Source organism: Vulpes lagopus, chromosome 3 (assembly GCF_018345385.1).
Source record: "Vulpes lagopus strain Blue_001 chromosome 3, ASM1834538v1, whole genome shotgun sequence".
Taxonomy (NCBI): domain Eukaryota; kingdom Metazoa; phylum Chordata; class Mammalia; order Carnivora; family Canidae; genus Vulpes; species Vulpes lagopus.
The window spans coordinates 146539896-146559126 of record NC_054826.1 but is presented as its reverse complement, the minus strand read 5'-3'; the positions used below and the strand labels follow the sequence as shown (position 1 = coordinate 146559126).

General features: G+C 44.4%; 1 pseudogene; it reads left to right on the top strand.

The window, feature by feature from the left end:
* The window catches only part of LOC121487151, a 42787-nt pseudogene that overhangs the window by 1031 nt on the left and 22525 nt on the right, over positions 1-19231 (top strand).

Sequence of the window (19231 nt, the reverse complement as noted above, 5' to 3'; positions counted from 1 at the left end):
TTTTGAAGCCTGGAAGGCTGAGTCAGGGTGCCCAAAGGGTCCCAGAGGGCCCTCTTCCCAGTTGCAGACTCCTTGTTGTAACCTTGCATGGTGGAAAGGGCTGGGGGGGTTCTGCGAGGTAGAACTCGGAGGCCGCTATTTCCTACCGAGCACTGACCTTTCACAGGTATGGATCCCATTCTAGAGGGTTCCCCCCTCCTGACTTAATCACCTCCCAAAGGCCCCACTTCCTAATACCTTCAGCTTGAGGGGTAAGATTTCAATATATGAATTTAGGGGTGGGGACATGCACATTCAGAGCACGGCAATCATTAGGACTGATTCCTAAAGGATGAGGGATGGACAAAATGGAAGGACATGTTGGTCACACAGAGAAGGTTAACACAAGGGCTGGGGAGCCCTCAATGGCCAGAGCTGTGTGACACAGTGAAGGACAACATCACACAACATGGGTGGACACCTGGGGGGCTGGCGACTCTGGCAGGGCCTGGGAACCTTCGTGGGGCTTGCGGGCCTCAGCAACCTCAGCAGCAGACGCTCCACCTGGAACTGGACGGGAGGGAAATGTCAGGTTCTTCAACTTAAGCTGACGGGGCTTAAGTTGAAGACTTGAAATCACAGGAAAGTGGACTTCCAAGGGCCACCAGAGGTTCTATCAAGCAGGGGGTGGAGATTAAGAAACATAAGTGGGTGCAGATGTCGTGGTACTGTTTTGTGCAGATTAACTGAATTGGAGGTTCAGGGGATGTGACACTCCAGCACGGTGGCCCTGGGACACACTGCATTAAGAAACATTGGGTTGCCACTAATGCCATGCTCTGTATTAGATGTTGGGGATACAGCAGTGAACAGGGCAAGACAAGGCACTCATCCTCAGGGAGCTTACATTCTAGGTAACGTTTGTTATCTGACTAGACAATACACAAGTAAATAAGTACGTAAGACAATTTCAGAGGGTGACAAGTATATTGGGAGAAGAGGGGAGGAACATAGGGTGTGATGGCAGTTGACAGCCTAGAGTGGTCAAGGAAGGCTTCTCTGAGGACACATCATTTGAGCTGACACCTGAATGGGGAAGATAGGGGTGGGCATGAGTGGGAGTGCAGGAGGCAGAGGGACCAGGAGTGCAAAGGTGCTGAGGCAGGTGTGAGCTTGGTTCCCTGAAGCTTTGAACACATCCGTTCAAGGAAAGGAGGAATGTCGGTGCATTGGTGGGGAAGGCTGGGGAAAGGAGAGATGTGACTGCAGTGAGGCCAGATCATATGGGACACCACGGCTTGGGACTATAAATACTCACTGGGGACATGCGGGGGGAGGGGGGCAGCCTCAACACTGCAGTGTTCAAGAGAAGAAGAGGCTTCTGGATCAGCTGGACAGGGGTCAGGGAAAACGAGCCTGGCTAGAGGGTCAACTGCGTGGAGGCTACATCCAGTCCATGGTGCCATGTCCTAAGGGACCTGGAAACTTCAAGCTTGGTACGAGAGAGGGTGGTCATATAAAGTGCTTCGATGCGGAGCAGAATTTGCCTGTGGAAGCGTCCACCCAGGTCAGCCCCAGCCAGCGGAGGAGGGCTTGGGGTTGGGGCAACACAGGAAAGGATGCCAGGCTGAAGGGGGGCTGTAGAGGAGGGAGGGTTTGTGGAGAGGATGGTGATGGAAGGCCTGGGAGGAGCCCGGGCCGTAAGGCTGATTGGGGTGCCACCTGCCCGTAGCCTGAGGCTACTGCTGGCCTCCTGGTCCAGGTCAGGTGGGCCTCAAATGGAGGCCAGGATTTTGTGACAGCATTTATGATGGGCTTCTTATTATCTTAAGTTTTGACTGAGGCTTGGGTACGCTAGATGCTGAATTCCAAAGGAGCCATCGTGCAGAAGCCCCAAAGTGCTCTCACGAACAGGGTAAATGGCTCTTAAATCCCCTAACCCCTAGGACAAAACAAAAAGAATTTGCAAAGCGAACGTTGGGAGTGACCTGCTGTCAAATCCTGACCCTCCAGGGTTGGTGACAAGGGGTCTTTGGCTGCTCCTTGCGTCAAGCCTCCAGGGGCACCCCAAGGGGGTACTCGGAGGGCTTGGTGGTGTTTCCTGAGGAGGGAGACGCTGGGTGGCATCTGCCTTTTGCCTGGAGGAGCTCACAGGCTCTTGGCGGTGGGCTGGCTGCAGCAGGGGCAGAGACGGGCCTGCTGCTTCAGGCAGGAGTGATGAGAGCAAACCCGGCGTGTGCGTGTGTGTGTCTCCAGATGCCCAGAGAAGGAGAATGTGAAGAGTTCCGTTGTGGCGTTGGTTGCTGTGGTTGCTGCTTTTCAAGGCAACAACAGGCATTGATGGAACAGCTGGGTATGATGAGCAAACGTCACAAAGTATGAAATACTGTATTTCCCAATTTAAATATCTCGATTTTTTTCCTGATTATAAAACTAACACATCCTATCAAAACTCCAACAGTTCAGAAATACACACAAGCGGAGAATGAGTTTCCCTTTCTATTTCCCACGCTGATCTTTAGGACCTTTTCCAGCGTTACAGCTTCCCGGGGTTTCTGGGGGCAGGTTCTGCTTTGTGACCAGCAGGTGGCAGTGCACCACTGCTTTGGGGGGGACCCAGAAAAGAAGTGGATTTGAGCCACAAGTCCCATGGAGCAGAGAGCTTTGCAAAAATGCTTTTAATCTGAAACGATCTTTAAGTTTTCTAAAATGACAGGAAAAATTCCTAGTGATTATTCTTTACATGATTAGAGCTGCTCAGTTTTGTCCACGGTGCCCTAGATTATTGCCTGAGCTTTTGAGAGCTCTGAGCGTTTGAGAGCAAAGGGGGGAACGTTTATAAAACAAAAGGAATTTATTGGCTCATGTAACTGAAAAGTCCAGAGGTTTGTTCTGAGGAGAGGGATATGTGCTTCAGGTCTGGTTTGATCTGGTTTCACCCCATCCTCAGGGACTTGGGTCTGTTTCTCTGATTTTTTCGGCTATTCTTGGCCAGCTTTGTCCTAGGGCTGCCTTCCCTCATGTTAAAGGACAGCAGTAGTGGCTCCAGGCCTCATAGCTATGCATTTCACCTTCTGGAGCCCCCTGAAATTCTTGCCTTGGGTCTCAGTGGCCTGAGTTGAATCACTTGCTCATTCTTTTTTTTTTTTTTTTTTTTTAATTTATTTATGATAGTCACAGAGAGAGAGAGAGGCAGAGACACAGGCAGAGGGAGAAGCAGGTTCCATGCACCGGGAGCCCGACGTGGGATTCGATCCCGGGTCTCCAGGATCGCACCCTGGGCCAAAGGCAGGCGCGAAACCACTGCGCCACCCAGGGATCCCCTCACTTGCTCATTCTTAAAGCGAACACTGACCAGGGTACAGAGTTGCGTCATTCACTCTCAGCTAAGCTTCATAAATGTGCCGTGTTGATTAAGAGCAGTTAATAGGGTAACCGGGGCCAGGTGGTGGTGTCGGTGGATGTTTGCTGGCCAGATGTGGAGAGCCAGTGTGACTCTGGTGCCCTTGGTCTCTGGAAAGTCCTACTGCTCCCAAGGAACCAGGAAGAGGCAGAGGACTAAGCCTCCGGGTAGCCAACCGGACAACCTCCTCCAGGCCTGGCCACCCCAATTAGCTTCCCTCCCAGCCAGCCCCTGAATGGCTTCTCTAGATTCCACATCTGATCGCAGAGTTCCTCTGCTGAAAACTTTGCTGGTGGCTCCCATTCTCTCAGATCCTTAACATGGCATGCAAAGCCCCATACTCTCGGGTCTCCAGGCTCTCCAGCCTCATCTGCCTCCGTTCTCTGGCACTTTAGCCTCTGCTTATTCATTCTCTTCACTCTAATAGGCTCTTGAATTTACTCCTGAATTTACTCCTCTTCTTCCAAAGTTAGCTTAGGGATCACCAATTCCTCCAAAGCATCTTGTGCTGATGCCCACCCTGCCCCCCAGGCTGGGGTGGTGCTCTTGCCCTCGGCTCCCACAGCACCCTGTGAATACCCACAACCTGGCTCTCTCTACATCATGCTGCAATAATCTGTTTGCCGTGTGCCTCCCTCTACTATTCTGTGAGATTCTGGATGGCATAGACTGTGGTAGGTGTTCACATGTGTTTATGGAACTGCTGAGATTGATATTAATCCTCCCTTCAGATGCACAGGAGGCTCACTTTCTGCTCTGCCTTTGGTCCTGGGAAGCAGGTAGTGGTCTCTCCTTTGAAGAACAGAACTCCCTCTGTTGACTGTACTTTTCCCCAGGAGCCCCCACCATTCCACTGGTCTGAGTGATCTTCCAGGGTCCCTTCCAGTCTTTTTTTTTTTTTAATATTTTATTTATTTATTTATTTATTTATTTATTCATTCATTCACTCATTCATTCATTCATTCATGAGAGATAGAGATAGATAGATAGAGAGAGAGAGAGAGAGAGAGAGAGGCAGAGACACAGGCAGAGGGAGAAGCAGGCTCCATGCAGGGAGCCTGTTGTGGGACTCGATCCTGGGTCTCCAGGATCACGCCCTGGGCTGAAGGCAGGTGCTAAACTGCTGAGCCACCCGGGCTGCCCCTTGGGTCCCTTCCAGTCTTAAAGTGTATGATTCTTCACTGGAGAAGCATGAGAGGAACAGAAGAGAGCTGGTCCCACTGATCCAAGATGGTGGAGGATCCAGCTTCCCTCTGAGGGAGGTCAGCTTGGATCACTAGGGGACAGCCCCAGTTTGGGTGCTTAATGAATCAGACAAGCTACTACCCATGCATGGTCTGGAGTCACCCCCTCTTCTCTCTCCTTGGAAAAATATTTTCATTTTTGCAGAAATTTCTAAAGTTTTTTCTCCCCAGCTTCCTGGCTGGCCTGCCAGGGTAGAGAGGTCCCAGTGTTCTTTGAATGAAGGAGGTCAACAGAGTTGGGCTATTTGGAACGATCTTACCATGACTGATAAGGACAGTTCACACTCTTTGAGCACTCATTTTATAGCTATCATTTTAAGTAGAATACATGGAATAAACCGCTAAGGGTTTACAGTATCCTATGAGGTAGGCACCACTATCGTTCTCTTTTACGGACAAGAAGACTGAGGTATAAAAATGTTAAGTATCTCGCTTAAGGTGGTGAAGCTACTCAGTTACAGAGACAGGGTCCAAATGCAGGCAGCCTGGTCCCCCAAACCCTCAGTCACCACCCTATGCTGCCAGTCTTAGCCAGGCTGTGGAGGAAGGAGGAGGCAAGGAAGCCAATTTGGAAAAGGGCATCGGAGCCAATAGGACTCTCTCTCCATTCCTGCGATGGCTGCTGGACTCTAAAGACCAAACTTGGCTCAGTTCTACCGTCCAGGAGTCTTTAAACCTGGTCCCTTCCAGTCTTAAAGTGTATGATTCTTCACTGGAGAAGAATGGTCTTTAAATACTGATTATTATCAGTAGAATGCCTGCTATTAAACTATCACATTGCAAGCTCTGGAACATCACAAGCCTTATTTCCTTGTGAGGGAGACATAGTAACCCCATTCCACAGAGGAGGGGGCGAGTCTCAGCCCAGCTAAGTGACCACCCGAAGGCCCCAAGCAGGTAGACAGAGACCCGCCCCTGCCTCACCTGTCTGTGGACCCAGCACCAACATCACAGAATCTCTTTCTTTATGGATGAGGGCCTCTCCATTTTGGGAAGAGTCTCCAGTGAAAATGCCTCTGGGGAGGCTTGTTCTCATTCTCCATCCCCTAATGCCCCCGGATATTACCCACATAAGTCACCTCCCTGGTTCACAGCCCCCTGCTTAGAGGGCCAGGCAGGTCCGTGTCTAGGGCAACTTTCCATTTCTATCCACTCCCTGCCCAGTCTTGCTCCTTTTCCTCCAAATGTCACCTTTTCCTTTTGCCTAGACGTTTTTGAGGCTTAACAGCTTCTGCCTCTGAGGTCACTAACTAACCTTGGCTAGTGGCTAGGGCTTTTCCCTATGCTTCTCAAGGGTGAAACTTGTTGCTTTTATGGTCATCATTCTCACTTCCCTTCAGAGTCCTAGTTGGGCCTGTGGACTTTAAGGGAAAGTAGAGCCTGAAGTGCTGGCCAAGGCTAGGTCCAGGTCCTCTGTCACCCTTTCCAGGTCATCCAGGGACCCCTGAGGGATTGTGTTGGGAGAAAAGTGTGAAGGTTGTATTTTTTATTTTTTCATCAAGCAGATGCTAAATCCTACTGTTCTGTCACCCAAACAGCCAAGGTAGGCCCACTCCAGAAAAAAAAAAATTCCCATCTCTGTTTAGCAGAATCCCTGAGAGCCCCAGCAAATCACTCTTCCAAGTGAATTCAATCACTCTCACTTGCTCCCTTGGAGGAGAACCCTGGGATGTTGCAGGAAGGTCAAGGGAGTCGGGCCTCTTGGAGTGACATTATCATGACTGATAAGGATAGCTCACATGTTTTGGGAGCTCATTTTATTAGCTAGGATGTATCAATTGCAAGATATCATTTTAAATATGATATGTGTGTAAATCCTTCAATAGTTACAACATCCTATGAGGTAGGCAACGCCATCATTCGCATTTAATAGACAAGGAAATTGAGGTGTAGAAAGGTTCAGCATCTTGCCTAAGGCCACGGAGCTAGTGTGAATAAGAGAAGGGAGGATTAAGGTCAATCCCTGCTCTATCCCCGGGCTCCCTAAGCAGGCAGACACACTCATTGGTTTGAGTACCTCGAAGTTCAGGGCATTGGGATGCCTGGGTGGCTCAGTGGTTGAGCATCTGCCTTCAGCTCAGGGCGTGATCCCAGTCCCTCCCCTGTGGGGAGCCTGCTTCTTCCTCTGCCTATGTCTCTGCCTCTGTGTGTGTGTCTCTCATGAATAAATAAAATATTAAAACAAAAAATAAAAGAAGTTCAGGGCATACAAGGAAAATAAGGCCTAGGCCTCAGCCTCTATTAATTCAATGCTAATAGTAGAGGCAGACATATAAGTTATGGTACAAAGAAACACGTGCTGAGAGAGGGGTAGATGGACACATGTGGGAGCAGATGGGGAATTCAGAGGCAGGATATCATAGACAGGAGGAGTGGCTAGTGCGGGTTCAGAGCCATTGGCCATCCTCTCTAGGGCACTGCACTGTGACTCACAGCCTTGCCAGACCCCCTTTGGGTAGGGAAGGCAGCACATCCCCACCAACAACTGGATTACCCTTGAGCTTCCTAGTCCCTGGCCAAATACCCACTTAGTCCTTTTTGCAGAGTCAGGGGTCGGTGACAGGAAGAATGGTGAATTACCAGGGATGTCTCATGATAGCTTGAGTCTTGCTTTCTGGCCCTTTTAAAATGCATGCTGTGGTTTTCTGATGTTTTCCATATGTCACAAAATTTACGAGTCTGATCTCACACAGCAGCCAGAAAGCTCAGAGGCAATTGGTGATGTATGTGGACCGTCTGGCTCCTCTGAGAAAAGATTCAATTGTGTCTCTTAAAGTGATTTAATCCTAAATCTGAGGCTGGAATGAATAGAAAATGCAAATCTGTCTTTCTTATTTAAGGATTTTGCATTTTTGATAGTTTCAAAACAATCAGGCAGAGGAAAAAAGAAACACTTTAACAAATATATCTTGTTGGAAAGTGTAGATGCTTTGACAAATTAGAAAGTCAACTAAGTCACACACTTCCTTGTCAACTCTTGCTTCCAGCTGGCAAGCATTTAAAATAATATTCCAAGGAGGTTTAGCATTCATGATTACATTGTTTGATTATTGCACTTTCTAGATAATGGTTTTTCAAAATTGTATCTTGCAGCTAAAAATTAAATAGCGACTTCTGGGTATGCACGACATTCTTTAATAAAATGAGACCCAATATAATATTCTCGGAGGCTAAGCAGTAATATAGGAGAGATTTACTGTAGTCCAAATGAGTGAGATCATTGATCCTATAGGATTCTTATTATTTTCTCAAGCTAAACTCCAGAGAATGCTGGGAATGGAGCCACAGCTCTATTCACATCTGCCAGGATCCTAGGTGGCCTTTCTTTTCCCACATGGATATCCAAAGAATTCTTGGGGTCGGTTGGCTGTGTGCTGGGAAAATGCCTCAGAAGAGAAAGCTGTGGACAAAGCTGTTTATTTGTGTCCACTGTAAAAATGTGCCTCTGATTATCGGGGCAGTGAAACTATTCTGTTTGATACTATAATGGTGGATACATGTCATCACACATTTGCCTGAATCTATAGGATGTACGACACCAAGGGTGAACTATAACATAAGCTATGAATTTTGAGTGACAATGACATGTGATATGGGTTCATCAATGATAACAAGGTACCACCCTGGTTGGGGATGTGGCTAATGGGGGATGCTAGCATGTGTGGGGGCAGGAGACACATCAGAAATGTCCGTACTTTCTGTCTAATTTTGCTGTGATCCTCAACTTGGGCTTACAGAAGAAATGCCCATCTAGGCAGCTCAATACACCAGGCAAGTCCTCCTGCCAACACAGGCAGCCTGGCTCTGCCTGCACCCCATTCTCAGACAGCTCCTTCCTGTTCCTGCCCCTAACCCTTGACATTGTTTCTTGATTGTACCTCAGGATCTCGCTGTTCAATCAAGTTGGTGGAGATTTCAAAATATGCTAGGCACTGGCTTACACTTGGGTTCAGGCTTTGATCTGGTTACTCTTCAAGGACATGGGCTCAGACTCAGACCAGGCCTTAAAGCAGAATCCAGCATGAGTAGGCCCCAGGTAAGTCTGAGTACAATATTAGGTCGGATGGGCCTTTCTATCTGGAATATTTATTTAATTAGAAAATCATTTACAAATATGCTGCAAAATAGGGAGCTGGCTGGATTCCTAGGGGGTAAACTGCCCTGGGTGGTTGGTGCCTCCTGCATTCATATATCAGAACAAAGAGGACAGGTATGCCTACGGATGGAATCTATGGAGTGTTGGTAACATGTTATTCCCTGGGTTTGCCTGCTTCTGAGCTAGGTTAAGTGTGGTAAAGACAACCTTAAAATCTCAGTGACTTAACACAAACAATCTCAGTCACAAACACAGCTATTCTTCATTCATACCAAGTCCAATGTGAGTGACTGTCACTGGCTGGGTAACTTGAAGTCATGAGTTCAGGGTTCCAGCCTTTGACCTTGTGTGTGGCTCTCACGTACTGGAGTCCTTTGCTCCAGGCACAGAGGTGGCAAAGTGAGGGACCATGGAAGCTCTTGCTGGGCATTTTAGGGGCCAGGCCTCAAAGTGACATACACACTTGGGCTCTGAGTGAACACCAACAGTCTCTGCCACACACACACCATAGGGAAGCCATCTCCATTGGGGATCATTTTAAAACTAAAAAGTCATTTTCTATTCTTTCTAGGATTTTTCTATCCCATCTACCTGGCTTTTTTTCCCTTACTTATCCATAGTCATTAAACCAGAGACCCTGTGGCACAGGTGTTCTATATTGCCCATCTCCTACCCTGAGCCACAGGAAAGCCCCACAGGGAACACACGGGGGAGAGCCTCTTTGCTTGTCAAGAGATGGATCCAACGACACAAGAAATGTAATGACACGTGCAGCGAGAATCCTGTGAACGTAACTAGTAAGAGAGACAAATCCACCCTATTGTTCTGAGGACCCATAAATAAGCCCAGAATATGTGGCATATCCTGAATTGTAGGTCAGGCTTAAGCTTTAAAAGCATCATCCTCTTCCTGACTGGAGATATATGGTTAGATCCAAAGCACTTGATCGTTTTCTGATCATTATCTGCAAATATTTGTCACTGAGCATCGGTTGTCCAAACTCATCCTACACAAAGTTACAATAATAAGTTCTATTAAAATGCAAAATTTCCCCTTTGTTACTTTAGGTAATCACATCTTCATTCAAAAGGACTTTCCCAGGCAGCCCCGGTGGCTCAGCGGTTTAGCGCCTCCTTCAGCCCAGGGCTAGATCCTGGAGACCTGGGATCGAGTCCCACGTCTCCCTGCATGGAGCCTGCTTCTCCCTCTGCCTGTGTCTCTGCCTCTCTCTCTCTCTCTCTCTCTCTCTCTCTCTCTCTGTGTGTGTGTGTGTGTATCTCTCTTGAATAAATAAATAAAATCTTAAAAAAAAAAAAAAGGACTTTCCCATTAGAGGACCTCAAAGTAGAGACTACGGTGTGTGTGTTTTCACACGTGTGCATTCTGGTATCTGCCAAAATCTACACCCTGAACAGTAGTGTGAAGTATGCTCTGATGATAGAGCCTTTATTTGCATACTTGGGGCTTCAAGATGGTACTCCCTGCAACTTTACCCCACTTCCCCAAGAACCCAGAAATAAGGCTACTCTTTGAGAGTCAAACAATATGATCAACATCAGAGAGAAGCAGGAGGTGCTTGCAGGAGGGTGGGTCCCCCTTAGCAACGCAGGCGAAGTGTAACATACACAAAAGAATACTACATCCATTAGAAGAGCAGCTAGTCAGCCCTGGAAGCTGAGAAAAAGGAGAGAATCAAGGGCATATGCTGATGACAGAAGCAAAGGGGGTTGAATGCTAATGCAGAGGGATTGGGACTGAATGCCAAAGTGATGAAGTAAGTACGTTTGTTGTCAGTGCCTTTCTATTTTTTCTCTTTTTACCTGACTCAACCATTTTAAGGACCCTTTTACCCTCACTTCCTCCAGACAGCCAATATTATACTCATCTCTTCCAAAAACCAATATTTTCAGAGGCAGTAGGAAGCCATGGGAAGGAATCTTACCCTATAGAAGTCATGGTTCTAGAACATACTCAATTATTGATTCTTAACGTTATACATATCATTTATAATATATAAGATGAGGTATTTTTTTTCCTTTACCAAGGAAAAGAGAAAGCCCCCTTTGTTTAACTTCTCAAAAATGCACCGTGAGGCTGCTCTGGCAATTACTTCCTTGAACACAGCAAAGTGCTGTCTGGGAAAGATTCATCCAGATTAAAGGGGTCTGGCTCAATAAACTGCGTTGCTGGGTCCCACTTACAAAGGCATCTGTGATGTGAAGATGAACACAGAAGTTGAGGCCAGTTGAGTTCTAGTCTTCAAGCCCCAATTAGCTCTAGATCCATTTGCCAGATTCATGTGATTTCATATTCAAGTCATTTAGCCCTTCTTGTTCTGATTCCATTACCCTCCCTCTACCCCTAAGCAGTTCTGATCATGACTTAGAGTCTACCTTCAGAAAAAGAGCATATTAGTCATGGAGGTTTTTGAGCTTTTTGGTGCTGATAATGGTCACTTTGCATTGCTGATTAATGCCCTGGCAATGTGCCCTTATTCTTCAGCCTCACTACTTGGCTAATGATTCTCTACCCCCAAAAATGGATCTATTCTTGGTGGGTTGTTAAAGTTCTGAGCCTGCAAGGCTGAAGTCCAGAGCAGCCCATGGACAATCCATAAAGATAGTGATGGGCACAATCCCCAAAGGCTTCCTGGCAGGTGGAGTGCTGACCTTGTTTCTCAAGAAATTTTTGACTTGTTGGGTGGGTGAAAGAGAGCCCTTGATTTGGTCAGATGATGAGCATTTTCCATGCCAGACGGCAAGCTCTCAGTCCTCATCCATGAACAGCTCCACAGTGCTTCTCTTTTGTGTGTTGAGAATGAATTTTGCAAGTAATACCCACAATTCCTGTTACTGGCAATTTTGAAGGCAACAAACTTCTCAGTTGTTATTTGCAATTTGCAAACAAGAAGTCACAGTATACTCAACATAAAGTATAAGAGATGAACAGATGTAAGCTGTGTCCTCAAGATCTGAAAACAAAGACGGGGCCAGTAGGTTGGCAACCAATACTTTGCCTTTTGTGATATAAAGCCCCTTCCCTAGCTCCTTAGGGTGTCTGTTTGTTTCTTGGCAAGCTCACGTGTATGTAGACATGCATACATGAGCACACTTTTATGAAATAAAGCTTTGATGAGCGCTTGAGTCTGTTGACTTTGTTTTCTTTTTTTTTTTTTTTTTGACTTTGTTTTCTTTGATGACTATTCTAGATATGATAAGTTAGCTTTCCCTAACTGAAGGAGGCTAGTTTAGAACATGGATTTTATTTTACATTTATTTATTTATTTATTTGGGAGAGAGGGAGAAGGTGGGAGGAGCAGAGAGAGAGGGAGAAGAGAATTCTAAATAGGCTCCACGCTCAGTGTGGAGCACAATGAAGGGCTCTATCTTATGACACTGAGATCATGACCTTAGCCAAAATCAAGAGTTGGATGCTTAACTGACTGAGCCATCTAGGCACTCCTAGAACATGGATTTTAAATAAAAATTGTAAACATCAAGAGCCACTGCCTACGTGGAACTTGGGAAATGAGGAAGCTTCCCTGACAATTTTGTATGATAGGAAAGCAGAGGTCTGATCATCTATCATGGAAAAACTAAGTTAATTCTGATAGAATTGCTTCTAACTCCCTGAAACATGCTCACATGGCACTCAGTCCTTTCTTTTATAATTTTTTGCCATACTTGCAATTAATCAATTATGGAATTATTGGGATGATGTCTACATTTTTGCAACATCTCAAGTTCCAAGAAGGCAGGGACTGTGTCTGGCTTTTTTCCCCTCTGAAAACTCAACCCATACTACAGTGTTTTGCGCATGGATGATATTTAGTAAATATTAGATGAATACATAATATACATTATCCAACAGACTATGTCTTTCATCTTTGAACCATGAATGTCTGGCAGAGTGTGTAGCATAGCAAGAACTCAGGCATCATTTGTGGAAGGAGAAAAAGGAAGGAAGGAAGGAAGGAAGGAAGGAAGGAAGGAAGGAAAGGGTCATCTCCATCCCATGAACTCAGTACAATTGGATTTGAGGTTTCCTGATTAATATGATCAAAGGGAAAATCCCCTTCTGTTAGCAAAAGATATGAAAAATAAACAGAATGCCATCTAATTTAATTTGAGCTGCAAAGAAAGTGACTAACGAGGCATTTCTGTATTTGGGTAGGAGGAAGACACTCTAAGTGCTACCTGGAAATGGCTTTAGTTACTTTGGTGACTGTTATAGTCTTGTGAGAATAATCTCTTCTTAATAAGGACAATTACTTAGATTTATTACTCCTCTGTGGTCTTGTTAAAGATCTAAGAAGAATCCTATTTAAATGGAAAGAACAATAGGAGCTTTTTAAAAGGGAGCAAGTTTTAATTAAAGCCCAAGTATCAGATTGGTGTTTCTGTGGCTGGGTAGAAAAACTGGGTTAAAAAAAAAAGAAGAAGAATAAATAAACAATGGCATCTACTTTATCTACTTTTGAAGAAAAAAGTTAATTTTGAATGAAATGTCTCAAAAGGGTATGTGTATTCAGATTACAGAAAACATCCCTTTCTTGAGGGTGGCCTCTTAAAACCATGTCCTCTTCCTTCACTTAATGGAATATCCTTTAGAGTTGAGATAATGAGCTCGATTACATGCTGGGTGCCCAATCCAAGAAGCAGAGCTGGGGTGACTGATGGGAATCACCACAATAATACACAGTGGTATTTATAAAGCACTTTAGAATGTTCCTGGGGAGGAACAGGGACCCAGAGTGCTCCCAAAGAAATGCATTGTCACAGACAGTCCCATGGCACAAGTAGAGAAGTTTAGGGCTCTTCCTGCTTGAGTAAGAATAGCAAGAGTTGTTTGGAAACCCCAAAAACTCTGGCCCTGAGGAAATGTCATTAAAAAGAACAAATATTCTGTTGGTTAACAAAAACTAACAGAATGAAACAACAAAAATCTGATAACCCATCAGTGGGTAGTCTAATAAGCCAATGAGTGTACACTGAGCAGAGACACAGTTTCTCGGCTGTCTGATGTGGCTAATGTTTCCACGTTGGAGTAGCACATATAAATGCAGCTGTCTGCTGTGTGGAGCATTATTCTGCTCTAAATAAATAACCAACAGCAGTCATTTAGATGCATTTTGGGTGACGAGGGCACATGGGAACTCATGTCGTCTAACCTAAGCCAGAAGTATTTCCACATTAAATTATATTATTGAAAACAATGAAGGAGTAAGCATGGGGTAGGGTGGGGGTAGGGAGGTTCTTTCTTGGCTTATGGGGTATGTTCTGATTTTATGTCACCCTAGTGGTCAACAAATGTCATACCAAGAACAGATGAACACTAAATGAATCTCTTCTTGTGATGATTATAACAAGACTGTAAAATGGAAAACAGTAAATATAACTCATCCTTATTAAGACTCTCTGGTATTTGTTTCCAGCTAGAGCTCCTAACAAGAGAGTAAACAATACTTGGTCTCTTGTGATTGCTAATTAAAATGCAATAAATTATGGAATCAATTTAAATTCTGGATCAGCTCTACAGTGGGTTCAACAAACCTTCTAAATTTTATTTTTCCCTTGGGGTCTCTTTTCCAGAACCTTGAGGTAGGGTTGTGTATGTGTGTATGGTCTCTCTTTTGTTTGATTTTTAATTGCTCTGGTGGCTCTTTCAGGGAAAGATGGCCAATAACAGGACAAATTCCAGGATCCTGGCATGTTTTCCCTGCTTCTGAGTTACCGCCTTGCTTACTGTGTGGATCATGATAAGAACTGGGCTACTGCCCAAAGTTGTTTAGTAGCAATGGCCTTGGCAAGGTATCTGGAATAATCAAACAGCCCTGGTTCCCCACAGTCTTGTGTAGGCCAAGAACAATGGGGTCTAGGTAATGTCCTTATCCACCTAATGCATGAAGGCAAAATGTTTGTCAGCAAAACCCAGCAGGAGAGGCTATTGTCTCTGGAGAGAGGAATATATAGATATAGGTATAGATATGTAGATACAGTTATATAGATACAGTATCATAGGTGAGACATATTTCCACATTAAATTATATTATTGGAAACAATAAAGGGGTAAGAATACACAGATATAGTTATATCTACACATCCATACCTATTTCTATATATTCGTCTCTCTGTATCTATATATTGTTACATAGATATATAGGTTATATAGTGTATAACTATATCTCTCTATTATAGATAGTAGTTAATAATTTTGAATTATTAGGAATAATAACTAATAATATATAACACACATTATCTATGTATCTATCTACACTTGTATCTCCATATGTAGATATAGATACACAGTTTCATTCTGAGATGGTTTTATATTTAGTAGACTCTGCAAAACAGCAAAATACTCTAAGAAAGATTCAATCCCTGCAGAAAAAGCAAAGTTACATTGGCAAGATGTGGCAGTAGCTCTTTTGAGTTGTCAGAAGACAGGAACAACTTTGCTGGGACTTCTAATTCTAATCCCAGACCCTGGGCAGGGTGGCCCAAAGGGGAACCCTTGGGAGTCTTTGTTGACCGCTCCTGATTTGCATCAGCGTGGTGGGGGAGCAGGTAAAGTGTGAAGAGGAGCTTGTGTATCTCTTCCAGTCAGAATACAGTTCAACTAGGGTTGCCCTCAGAGCTGAGCCCAAGACACAGCAGGTCCTTACCCAGTGCCTGCTCTTTCCCTGTGGAGATATGCCTAGTTCTTCTCTGCCTCCTTCCGACAAACAGCAGCAGTTCAATCTTGTGCTTCCTGAGAAGTTGGACATAGTGAGCATCATGCCACCTGACTGTTCCTCAACTGTAACGCCAGAGAATTAACTTCTATCCTATTTGAATGTGTGAAGCGCTCACTGCCCCACCCCTCAGCAGTATTTCACAAACTCTTGTTGGTCATATGCAAGGCAAAGGACATTTTCACCTTATAGACAGAACATATGATCTCTTTGAAAGTCAACATGATATAGGGGAATAAACATGGACTTTAAAGTAAGACAAAGTTAGGTCCAAACCTAACTGCAAAGTTAGGTCTAAACTGTTAACTGCATATTCATCAGCAAATTCTTCTACCTACATAAATAAAATAGGGTTAGTAACACCTACCTAGGAGGCACCTGGCTAGCTCAGTCGGTAGAGCATGCAACTCTTAATCTCAGGGTCTTGAGTTCAAGCCCCATGTTGAGCATGAAGCCTACGTAAAATTAAAAAATAGAAAAATAAAATAAAAAAATAAATAATGCCTCCCTAACCAAGGCTATTACAGAGGTTTAGCAAGTTTTTGTATATAAAATGTCTGCAATAGCTACTAGACACTCAATATGTAGTAATTAAAACAATTGAAAATTTGATTTTGCCTATTCTGTTAGCTTTATTTTTTTTATTTTTTATTTTTTGTTATTTTTTTTTGTTAGCTTTATTTTTTAAAGATTTTTTAAAGATTTATTTTTTTATTTGAGAAAAAGAGAGAGAGAGCACACACACTGTGAGGAGGGGCAGAGGGAGAAGGAGAGAGAGAATCTTAAGCAGACTCCCCACTGAGCATGGAGCATGACACGGGGCTTGATCTCATTACCCTGAGACCATGACCTGAGACTAAACCAAGAGTCAGACACTTAATGGACTGTGGCACCCAGGTGCCCCTATTCTGTTAAATTTATATCCATTTGTTATTTCATATATTTTATTTTTTTAATTATTTATTTTAAAAAAGATTTTATTTATTTATTCATGAGAGACACAGAAAGAGAGAGAGAGAGAGGCAGAGACACAGGCAGAGGGAGAAGCAGGCTCCCTTCAAGGAGCCCAATGTGGGACTTGATCCGGCATCCCAGGATCACACCCTGGGCCAAAGGCAGATGCTCAACTGCTGAGCCACCCAGGTGTCCCCATTTCATATATTTTAAAGCCCCTAAATATAAAATGCTCCCGTGCCTACTTCCCTGGGTTATTTTCTTAAAGGAATAGCATGACAAGATACTTTAAACAGTAAAAGGATGTTGTTGTTGTTGTTGTTTTTTCTGGGAGAACATGTATACGTACCTAGAGCACATAGACACACACAGCGCATGCACACACAGATGCAGAGGCAGATAGATGACTTTCCAAAGTACTTCAAGCTTTGGGTTGTCATCATAATTAAGAAGGAAACATGTTCAGTGTGAGAAAACACACTGAAGCAGTTAATGCACAATGCATCATGGGAGATGTATTCTTCCCTGATCTTTAAAAAATGTTTTGAAGAGCCCAGCAGAAGCAGGGTATAGGCCTAGCTTCCTGCTGGTCGGGATGACCAAATTTTGTGTTTACGTTAGATGAAAATTTAAAAACCAGAACCCAGAAATCACTTGCTCTGATCCAACTATGTGGTAGTTGCTAATGAACATATAATGGTGATTAGTTTCATTCTGCCCTGGAATGTCTCACAGGAGTACTATTGGCAGAGCTACAATCAATAACTTAAAAAGACTGCATCTTTAGAAAGAATACCTAGCCACAAAAGGTTTTTTTTTTTTTTCCTCCTCTCCTAGCTATAGCAACCAGAGAAGAAAAAGAAATAAAAGGCATTTACATTGTTAGGAACAAGTAAAACTGTCACTATTTGCAGATGACATGATACTTTATAGAGAAAACCCTAAAGACTCCACCAAAAAAGTATTAGAACTAATAAGCGAATTTGGAAAAGTTGCAGGACACAAAATATACAGAAATTGGTTTTGTGTTTCTATACACTAATAACAAGCTAGCAGAAAGAGAAATTAACAATCTCATTACATGCAACCCAATTGCATTAAAAAAAAAAAGATATCTGGGAATAAATTTAACCTAGGAAGTGGAAAAGTTGTACTCTGAAAACTCTGACACCAATGAGAGAAATTGAAGATGACGCAAATAAATGGAAAGATATGTTATGTTCAAGAACTTGAGAAATTAATACTGTTAAAATGTCCTTGCCATCCATTCCTTCCTCTGTTCAGACTCGATGTAATCCCTATCAAAATACCAATAGCATCTTCACAGAACTAGAATAAATAATCCTAAGATTTGCATGGAACCACAAAAGACTTCAAACAGCCAAAGCAATCTTGAGAGAGAAGAACAAAGCCAGAGGTATCACAATTCGAGATTTCAAGATACCCTACAAAGCTGTAGTAATCAAAACAGTGTGGTACTGGCACAAAAAGAGACACACAAATCAATGGAATGGAATAGAGAGCCCAGAAAGAAACCCATGTTTATATGGTCAATGATTTTACAACAAAGGAGGCAAGAGTATACAAGGGGGGGAGGGGATAATTTCTTCAATGAATGGTGCTGGAAAAACTGGACAGCTGCACGTAAAAGAATGAAACGTAGGCCAGTTTCTTACACCACACACAAAAATAGACTCAAAATGGATCAAAGACTTGAATATAAGACCTCTCCCTTGCTCTTCTGCAGGCTACTCTCCACACGGCTGCCAGGAAGGCCCAAGACGGGCCACTGCGCCCCTTGGCTCAAAGCCCTCCAGTGACTCCCACCGCAAGTAGAGTAAAGCCAACTCCTTGCAAAGTCCTGCCAGAATGAACTGGTCTGCTTCCCAGCGCCCCACTCCGACCTCCTCTCTTGCTTCCCACCCCACGCACCCCCTCCAGCCCTGACTCTGCCCTCTTCCTCTGGGCGCCAGCAGGGAGCTGCCATCTCAGGCTTTTCACTTGGCCTTTCCTTCCTCTGTCCAGACCTTCTCAAAGAGGCTCTGCCCTGGCTAGTCCAGCTCAGTTCCACCGGGACTCCTGCTCTTCTTCCCTGCTTTATCTTGTTCTTTTTCTCACAGCCTCACATTTTAATCTTTCACATACAGGAGCTCTGGTTTTATTTTATCCTGTTCATTGTGTGTCTTCTCCCACTTCTCTTCTGTTCACTCCTGAGTCCCCATTGCCCCGAACAGTACCTGGTGTACAGTTGTTTAATAAGTAAGTGAATACCGCAGGCTCTGGGAGTGGGTCCTTGGGAGCGCAGAGGAGCCAGGTGGAACAGGAATGCCACATCGTGGATCTGGCTTTGGAGGAAGAGAAGACACCGGGAAAGTAAAAGGCAAAACAAACTTCTTGAAGCCATCAGGATGGCACACAGCCAGGCCTCCTGCAGCCACTCCGAAATATTACTGAATTAACGAACACACTTTCTTCAAATTGGAGAAGTCTGAAAATGGATAGAGGCAAAACCAGTCAGAGTTGCTGATTTCAGAATCCTCCCATAACCCCAAGTTACCCAGAAGCCTGCCCCTGGATATCCCCTTGCTAGGTCACCTTTTCCTTATCATTTAAATGAAAACACCTGAGTAAATCCCTGGGACCTGCATCCTCTGAGTTGGGTCTCACTGACTTCCAAGGGCCTGCCAACTCTCCACCTGACATATGTCAAGATCCAACTTGGGCTGCTCTCATCCCTCGTCCTATGGAGACCACAACCCTATAAGCCCTGATAATATAGAGTAGTGTATACAGCAGGCTCATCCTAAGATTAGAGATTATGC